Below are 8,663 nucleotides of genomic sequence, written 5' to 3'. Positions count from 1 at the left end.
GCGGAAGACGGCCTAACGGTGTGCGGGACCGTAGCCCAGCTTCATGGAGACGGTTGCGAATGGTCCTCGCCGATACCCCAGGAGCACCAGTGTCCCTAATTTGCTGGGAAGTGGCGGTGCGGTCCCCTACGGCACTGCGTAGGATCCTACGGTCTTGGCGTGCATCCGTGCGTCGCTGCGGTCCGGTCCCAGGTCGACGGGCACGTGCACCTTCCGCCGACCACTGGCGACAACATCGATGTACTGTGGAGACCTCACGCCCCACGTGTTGAGCAAATCGGCGGTACGTCCACCCGGCCTCCCGCATGCCCACTATACGCCCTCGCTCAAAGTCCGTCAACTGCACATACGGATCACGTCCACGCTGTCGCGGCATGCTACCAGTGTTAAAGACTGCGATGGAGCTCCGTATGCCACGGCAAACTGGCTGACACTGACGGCGGCGGTGCACAAATGCTGCGCAGCTAGCGCCATTCGACGGCCAACACCGCGGTTCCTGGTGTGTCCGCTGTGCCGTGCGTGTGATCATTGCTTGTACAGCCCTCTCGCAGTGTCCGGAGCAAGTATGGTGGGTCTGACACACCGGTGACAATGTGTTCTTTTTTCCATTTCCAGGAGTGTACTTCCTCACTTATTTTCTGGATGTACTCCAACCTCCGTTTTCCTCTACAGGTTTACCTTCTACAGCTTCCTCTAGTCCCATGAAAGTTCTTCTGTCATGCCTTAGCAGATGTCCTTACCATTCTGTCCCTTCTTCTTGTCAGTATTCTTCGTATATTCCTTTCCTCGCAGATTGTCCGATGAAACTCCTCATCTCTTACATTATGTCCACTTCATTTTCAACATTGCTCTGTAGCACCACATCTTATATGCTTCGATTCTCTTCTTTTCCTGTTTTCCTACAGTCCATACAACGCTGTGCTAAAAACGTACATCCTCGGAAACCCCCTCCGCAAATTAGGACCTATATTTGATACAAGTAAACATCTCTTGGCCAGGAATGTCCTTGTGCCAGTGCTAGTCTGGTTTTATATCCACCTTGCTCCATCCGTCATGGGTTATTTTGCATCTTAGGTAGAACAATTCCTTAACTTAATCTACTTCGTGAGCGTCAGTTCTGACGTTAAATTCCTCGCTGTTCTCATTTCTGCTGCTTCTCATTAAGTTCGCTTTGTTCGATCAGTCCGTATTCTGTACTCATTAGGCTGTTCACTCCATTCAGCAGATCCTGTAATTCTTATTCACTCTCAGTGAGGACAGCATTGTCATCAGCGAATCTTATCATTGGTATACTTTGACCGTGAATTTTATTCCACTCTTGAACCTCTGTTTTGTTACCGTCGTTGCTGCTTCAATTCACAGGTTGAACAGTAGCTACGAAAGACTACATCCCTGTCTTACTCTCGGCCACTCTTATTATTCGCTGTTGGTTCTTGTACAAACTGTATGTTACCCGTCTCTCCCTAAAGCTTACTCTTATTTTCCTCAGAATTTCGAACGTCTTGCACCATTCTACATTATCGAGCGCTTTTTCCACGTTTACAAATCCTATGAATGTGTCCTGATTTTCTTTAATGTTGCCTCCATTACCAACCGCAACGTCAGAATTGACTCTCTGGTGCCTTTACCTTTCCTACAACCAAACTGATCATCATCTAACACGTCCTCAATTCCCTTTTTCGTTTTTCTGTTTATTATTCTTGTTTGTGACTTGGATGTACGAGCTGTTAATCTGATTTTGCGATAATTCTCGCACTTGTCAGCTCTCGCAGTCTACGGAATTGTGTGGATGATATTTTACCGAAAGTCAGGCGGTATGTTGCCAGACTCATACATTCTACACACCACCGTGAATAGTCGTTTTTTTGCCACTTCTCGTTATGATTTTAGAAATTCTGATGGAATGTTATTCATCCCTTCTGCCTCATTCGATCTTAAGTCTTCTAGAGATCGTTTAAATTCTGATTCTAGTAGTGGACCACCTATCTCTTCTGAATCGACTCATGTTTCTGCCTCTATCTCGTCATCAGACAAGTCTTCCCACTCATGGAGGTCTTCAATGTAATCTTTCGACATATCTGCTTTGTACTCTGCATTTAATAGTGGAATTACCTTTGCACTATTAATTTTATCACCCTTGCTTTTAATTTCACCGAAGATCATTTAGAATTTTTTTACTAGGAGTTTCCGTAAGAGCGTGAAAAAATGTAACAGGACATACAGAATGCTCCACTGAAGAATTTGAGGTGGGCAACCCACGATCGGAGAAGTCATCTTAAGGCGATATGGAAGTAAACTTGTCTCCCGATTTGTCTAGCATTGCTGTTTTCCAGCTTATTTTCAACTAACATGTGTACAAATTTACCCCTGCTGTGTTGTTTATTTTCATGTACATACTTTATTTCCTGCAAGGAGATGAAGAGGACGAACCTGATTACTAGGATATCTACCTAGTGGTCCTAATGGCCATCTCTACTTGAGGTTCGTGCAAAGGTCCTACCTGGAACTACGGAGATTTAATTAGTTGCCAAAATTGTAGCTGCCTGTCATGTGATTTGAAACACACCAGGGATATTTGTCAGGGTGCGTCAGAACCTTGTTCGCCGATGTCATGCCTGCTTTGAGGTTGATGGCCGTCAGTTTCAGCAATTGTAAGATATAGTACAAATGGTACGTTCATTGTGTCAATGATGATATTTGCAGTTAACTGTAAATAATGTAAATAAAAAAGTACTCAGTAATGTGATTTTATTCCTCTTATCTTCTTAAGATGGCTCCTCCAACCCCAGGTTCCGTATCTCAAATTGTTCTATGGAGCATTCTCTAGGTTCTGTTAAAGTTTTACACACTCTTACGGAAACACCCAGACCTTCCGACACACATTTATTTTTCGGTTTCTTCACTTTTTCAGGCAGTCATTTTGCCTTAGCTTCCCTGCACTTCCTATTCTTTTCATTCCTGAGTATTTTGTATTCCTGTACGCCTGAATTTCCTTGAATATTTTTTTACTTACTTCTTTCATCGATCAACTGAAGTATTTCCTCTGCTATCCATGGTTTTTTCCCAGTTACCTTCTATGTACCTATGTCATTCCTTCCAACTTCCCTGATTGCCCTTTAGAGAGATGTCCATTCCTCTTCAACTGAAATGCCTACTGAGCTACTCATTATCACAGGATCTATAGCCTCAGAGAACTTCAAGCGTGTCTCTTCATTCCTTACTTTTTCTGCATTCCACTTCTTTGCACATTCATTCTTCCTGACTAGTCCCTTAAACTTCAGCCTACCCTTTATCACTTCGTAATTGTTATCTGAGTCTATATCTTCTGCTAGACACGCATTATAGTCCAGTATCTGATATCGGAATCTCTGCTTGATCATTATGTACTCGTAATCTACGAGTGAAATCTTCCCGTATGTCCCAGCCTTTTCGAGGTGTACCTCCTCCTCTTGTGATTCTTGAACGGAGTATTCTCTATTAACGGTTGGAATTTATTGCAGAACTCGATTTGTCTTTCTCCTCTCTCATTTCCGGTACCAAGTCCATATTCTCCCGCAAGCCTTTATTCTACTTCCTTCCCTGCAACCACATTTCAACCCTGCTTGACTATTGGATTTTCATCTCCTTTACATACTGACTTAATTGTTTAGTACCCTTATGAAGCTTCTCTCTATCTCTCATCAGCATGTATACCAGAACTATCGTTGTCGGTGTTTGTTTGCTGTCAATTCTTATGAGAATAATCCTATCACGGAACTGTTTACAGTAACTCACTTTCTGCCTACCTTCCTATTCATAACTAATCCTACTCCCGTTATACCATTTTCTGCTGCTGTTGACACTACCCTATACTCACCTGCCCATTTCACTTCACTTCACTATGCCCAACCACTACATCTAGATTGAGCCTTTGCATTTCAATTTTCAGACTGTCTAGCTTTCTTGCCGCGTTCAAGCTCCGGACATTCCACGCCCCGACTCGTAGAACTTTATCCTTCCGTTGATTATTAAATCTTTTTCTCATGGAATCTCTCCCTTGGAAGTCACCTCCCAGAGATATGAATGGGGACGAGTCTGGAATCTTTTGCCAATGGAGAGATCATCATGACACTTTTTTTTTTTCAATTATAGGCCACATGTGCTATGTATAGGTATTATGTGTCTTTGATGCAGTGGATTCCATTGCCTTCTGCATCCTCTTGCCATTGATAACTGGTGATTCTTATGGATAATTTCCCACACTAAAAGCAAGAAAGTGTCCTGAATCTCTGTCCGCTCCTGCGCCCTCTTTGACAAGAGTGTTGACTGAACGAGTGTGACTTCTCACGACAGAAGTCTTCGGCCACCATTGCTTATGATTTTTATTCAAAAACTAAGTTGTGGCGGGGTTTGAATCGGGGAGCGAGGACGTTTAGATTGGCCATCAAAGATGCTATCCCTAGACCATGGGTGCCTCACTAAATCAGATATGTTTTGAAAAATGTCGTATGATTCGGACATTGACAGACTGATCACAAAGCTGGTTCTTCTGTTCTCAGACATTCCGTTGTCGTGCTAAATAACGATACGAGGCACAGCAGGAATCAATAAATTTGATTACTACACTCATGCCCAAAAATTAAGGATAATTGCAGAATGTGGTGCCACACAACGTGGCACTACACAAAACTGGCGCTAATAGCATAGGCACATAGGGAACAAATACGACACAGATCTATAGGTCCACGGTATTGGTGATACGTTGAGAAAACCGTCCCGAAACACATGTGCTACAAAACGCCACTGTTTCCTGCTCATGTACCCCGACATCAATATAGGATATGATCACCATGCACACGTACACAGGCCGCACAACGGGTTGGCACACTCTGGATCAGGTTGTCGAGCAGCTGCTGGGGTATAGCCTCCCATTCTTGCACCAGTGCCTGTCGGAGCTCCTGAAGTGTCGTAGTGGTTTGAAGACGTGCAGCGATACATCGACCGTGAGCATCCCAGACGCGCTCGATGGGGTTTAGGTCTGGAGAACAGGCAGGCCACTCCATTCGCCTGATATCTACTGCTTCAAGATACTCCTCCACGATGGCAGCTCGGTGGAGCCATGCATTAACATCCATCAGGAGGAAGGTGTTACCCACTGCACCCATGAAAAGGCGGACCTACTGGTGCAAAATGACGTCCCGTTACACCTGACCAGTTAAAATTCATCTGCAGGGGTGTACGTGCACCAATCATAATCCCACCCCACACCATCAAACCACAACCTCCATGCAGGTCCCTTTCAAGGACATTAAGGAGTTGGTATTTGGTTCCTGGTTCACGCCAGATGAAAACCCGGCGAGAATCACGGTTCAGACTATACCTGGACTCGTCCGTGAACATAACTTGGGACCATTGTTCCAATGACCATGCTCTGTGATCTTGACACCAGGCTTTACGGGCTCTCGTGTGACTAGGGGTCAGTGGAACGCACCTTGCAGGTCTCCGGCCGAATAAACAGTGTCTGTTCAGTCGTCTGTAGACTGTGTATCTGGAGACAACTGTTCCAGTGGCTGCGGCAAGGTTCCAAGCAAGGCTACCTGCAGTACTCCGTGGCCTTCTGCGGGCACTGATAGTGAGATTTTGGTCTTCATGTGGTGTTATGGAAGTCCCATAATGTAGCACCTGGACACGTTTCCTGTCTGATGGAATCGTAGCCATAATCTTGAGATCACACTTTGTGGGACACGGAGGGCCCGTACTACGACCTACTGTGTTTGACCAGCCTCCAGTCGCCCTAGTATTCTACCCCTCATAACGTTATCAATATGTGTTCTTTGAGCCATTTTCATCACACAGTCACCATTAGCACGTATGGAAACGTCTGCACACTTACTCGCTGCACCGTACTCTGACCTGCACCAACACACCTCAGCGTACGTGGACTGCTGCCAGGCTCACCGTGCGACGACCGCAGGTCAAATCCACCGCGTGGTCACACCCCGAGGTGATTTAAGCCCGCAAACCGCCCACCACAGCGTTGTTTCACCATGTTTCAGCATTATCATTAATTTATTAGCATGAGTGTATATCAGCCAAATATTACAATATGTGTAATTTGTAAATCCAGAGTTGTGAAGTATACAGTCACCTTTGGAATGAAGTTTGTTTGCGCAAACGTACCACTACTGGCAAATATATGTGTAAAACAAAGCAACTAATTCTTAAATATAATAGAATATTAATATATGGAATCCCACCTACATGTCGCTCTGAAACTAAATACTTCTTTGCATGCTCTAAATCTGAAGTGAGGTACTGCCTACCAGCACCTATGTTGCTAATCTGTCGTACAGACGTATACTGCCAGTGCTACGATATACACTGTCCAGCCGCATTAATGTGACCACCTGTCAAAAGACTGAGTAACCATCTTCTGCAGCACGGACTGCTGCGGGACGTGCAGGAAGAGAGGAAATGAAGTTCTGGAAGGTACCGACAGGGATGTGGTCTATGGCGACTACAGTGCCGTGGCGAGCCCGAGTGAGGTAGTCCCACAGATTCTCAATCTGGTTTAAATTCAGGGAGTTTGGTTGCCAGAGGAGTACGGTAATCTCATCCTGGTGTTCTTCCAACCACGCACGTACACTGTGAGCCGTGTGACGCGTTGCATTATTCTTCTGGTAGAGGCCACCGAGCCGAGGAAAAAGAAACTGCATGTAGGGGTGGACGTGGTCCCCAGGATGCTTGAGCCCATCCACTGGGCCTTCCAGAATGACGATACCGCTCAGGAAATGTCACGCTCCCTCCTCCGACCCATACCCTTCCGACGACTTGTAGGGTAATTGTTTGCAGATTTTTCACCCCGTACACGCCAATAGCCACCTGTCCCATGGAGTATAAAACTTGATTCTCCTGAAAACGTCACCTGTCGCAGTCAGTGGGCGTCCAGTTGTGGTATTGGCGTGCGAATTCCAGCCTTCGTCGCCGATGAACAGCAGTCAGCATGGATGTATGAACCAGGAGCCTGGTTCGGAGTCCCGTGGACAGCAAAGCTCGCTGAACGGTCGTTGAGGCGACCCTGTTGGTAGCCTCTTAGTTCATCTGAGCGGGCAGCTGCTCGAGAGTTGCACGCCTGTTCGCCCGTACACATCTCCACAGTCGCAGTTCACCCCTGCCATCTACGGCTCGTGGTGCACCACAGTTCTCTTGGCGTCGGTATTGGGAAGTGCCATTTTGCCACGCACGGCACACTGTAACCACTTTGGCACGTGGACAGTTTACAGACTTAGCCGTTTCAGGATCGCTTGCACCCTTGCCCTTTGGGGCGTCAGATAAATCTCTCCGTTTCTGCGTTACGATAACGACTGCACTGTTTTCTGCACCTCGCCACAGCCGACACGTTTATATGCCCACCACAGAAATTGCTGCCACCTACCGTCTGTGAATGGTTATTACACGCTGACGTCGCACGTAGGCGGTGGCCACGTGAATGTGACTGGACCGTACATTTTCTTCAACAGGTCATAAACTAACGTCAGGAAAATTACTTCGGTGCTACGTGTTTTATATTTTGACAACAGAGGTACAAATACGAAGTGAAGTACAAGGTGTATTGGAAATACTACTTTTGTTGCTTGTCAGTTTCCTGTAGAATATTTACGTACTATAGACAAAAAGGTTATAAAATACTTTTCGAGAACTAAATTTTCTGTCACAGCTTGCTGCAAAAAATCCACTACAGAAGTCGTAAAATCTGTAGGTTACAAGAAGGCAACATTTAGTCAGTCACTCTTATAATCCATGACACAAGGCATTTAATCTGAAGTGGGTAAATAATCCCTTATTACGAACAAAGCGATCAGAATATCTTGCAAAATACAGCTTGCCGGACGATAGAGAGAAAAAGAATGTGGGGGCACGCTACATAATTGTATAGCCAGAGACCAAGTTCCAGATAGTATGGAGATCACAATGACGTTCTAACGTAGTAAGAACAGTAATGTATCCATATAGATGCTGCCAGCCTTCTATTTCAGTGCATATACTCGAGTGATTGGAAATTGTCACCAGAATTTTCAGGTGTTTTTATTTTTTTATGCGCTAAAGAATCTTCCCTTCCTTAGATCGCCTGCAGAACACTTGCTGTTATGCAAAATGAGGTTTATTCGGCAGCTGTACAGGAACTGCTCACTAGTGCACTCCAGTCTCGCGGCGAACCCCCGTGAGCGGGGTTCGCTCCGCCACCACCCGCACTGCACCCGGTGTCATCACACGGGAGGGCACAAGGAGTCTACACATCTTCGTACTAATACAACTGGACCATTGGGTCCAGAAAGCAAAGACATACAATTAGAATTAGAATTTATTTTCCGCTGTTGGTTTTCCACGTTTTCTCCAGAGGTCACATATACTGTATCCCTGAGATACAATAAGTATTAGCACAGCACAGAGAACGGTTATGTACGAGTATAACAAAAATCAAGTGATAATCGAATATTGAATGTTACTGAAGATGACTAATGGTTAGGAGAGGTTGTATGGGTCATCCTCCGCAACTTCCACCAAGCTATGACAAGTTATTCGCACTCCGTCTCGCACACTGCAGCTGCGTCCAGACCACTCAGATGGGCCACACCCGCCTGCAGGGCTCTGCTGTTCACAGAGAGAAGAAAAAAGTTTGTCTC

The sequence above is a fragment of the Schistocerca nitens genome, chromosome 8 (assembly GCF_023898315.1).
Source record: "Schistocerca nitens isolate TAMUIC-IGC-003100 chromosome 8, iqSchNite1.1, whole genome shotgun sequence".
NCBI lineage: Eukaryota > Metazoa > Arthropoda > Insecta > Orthoptera > Acrididae > Schistocerca > Schistocerca nitens.
This window is presented reverse-complemented; position numbering follows the sequence as displayed.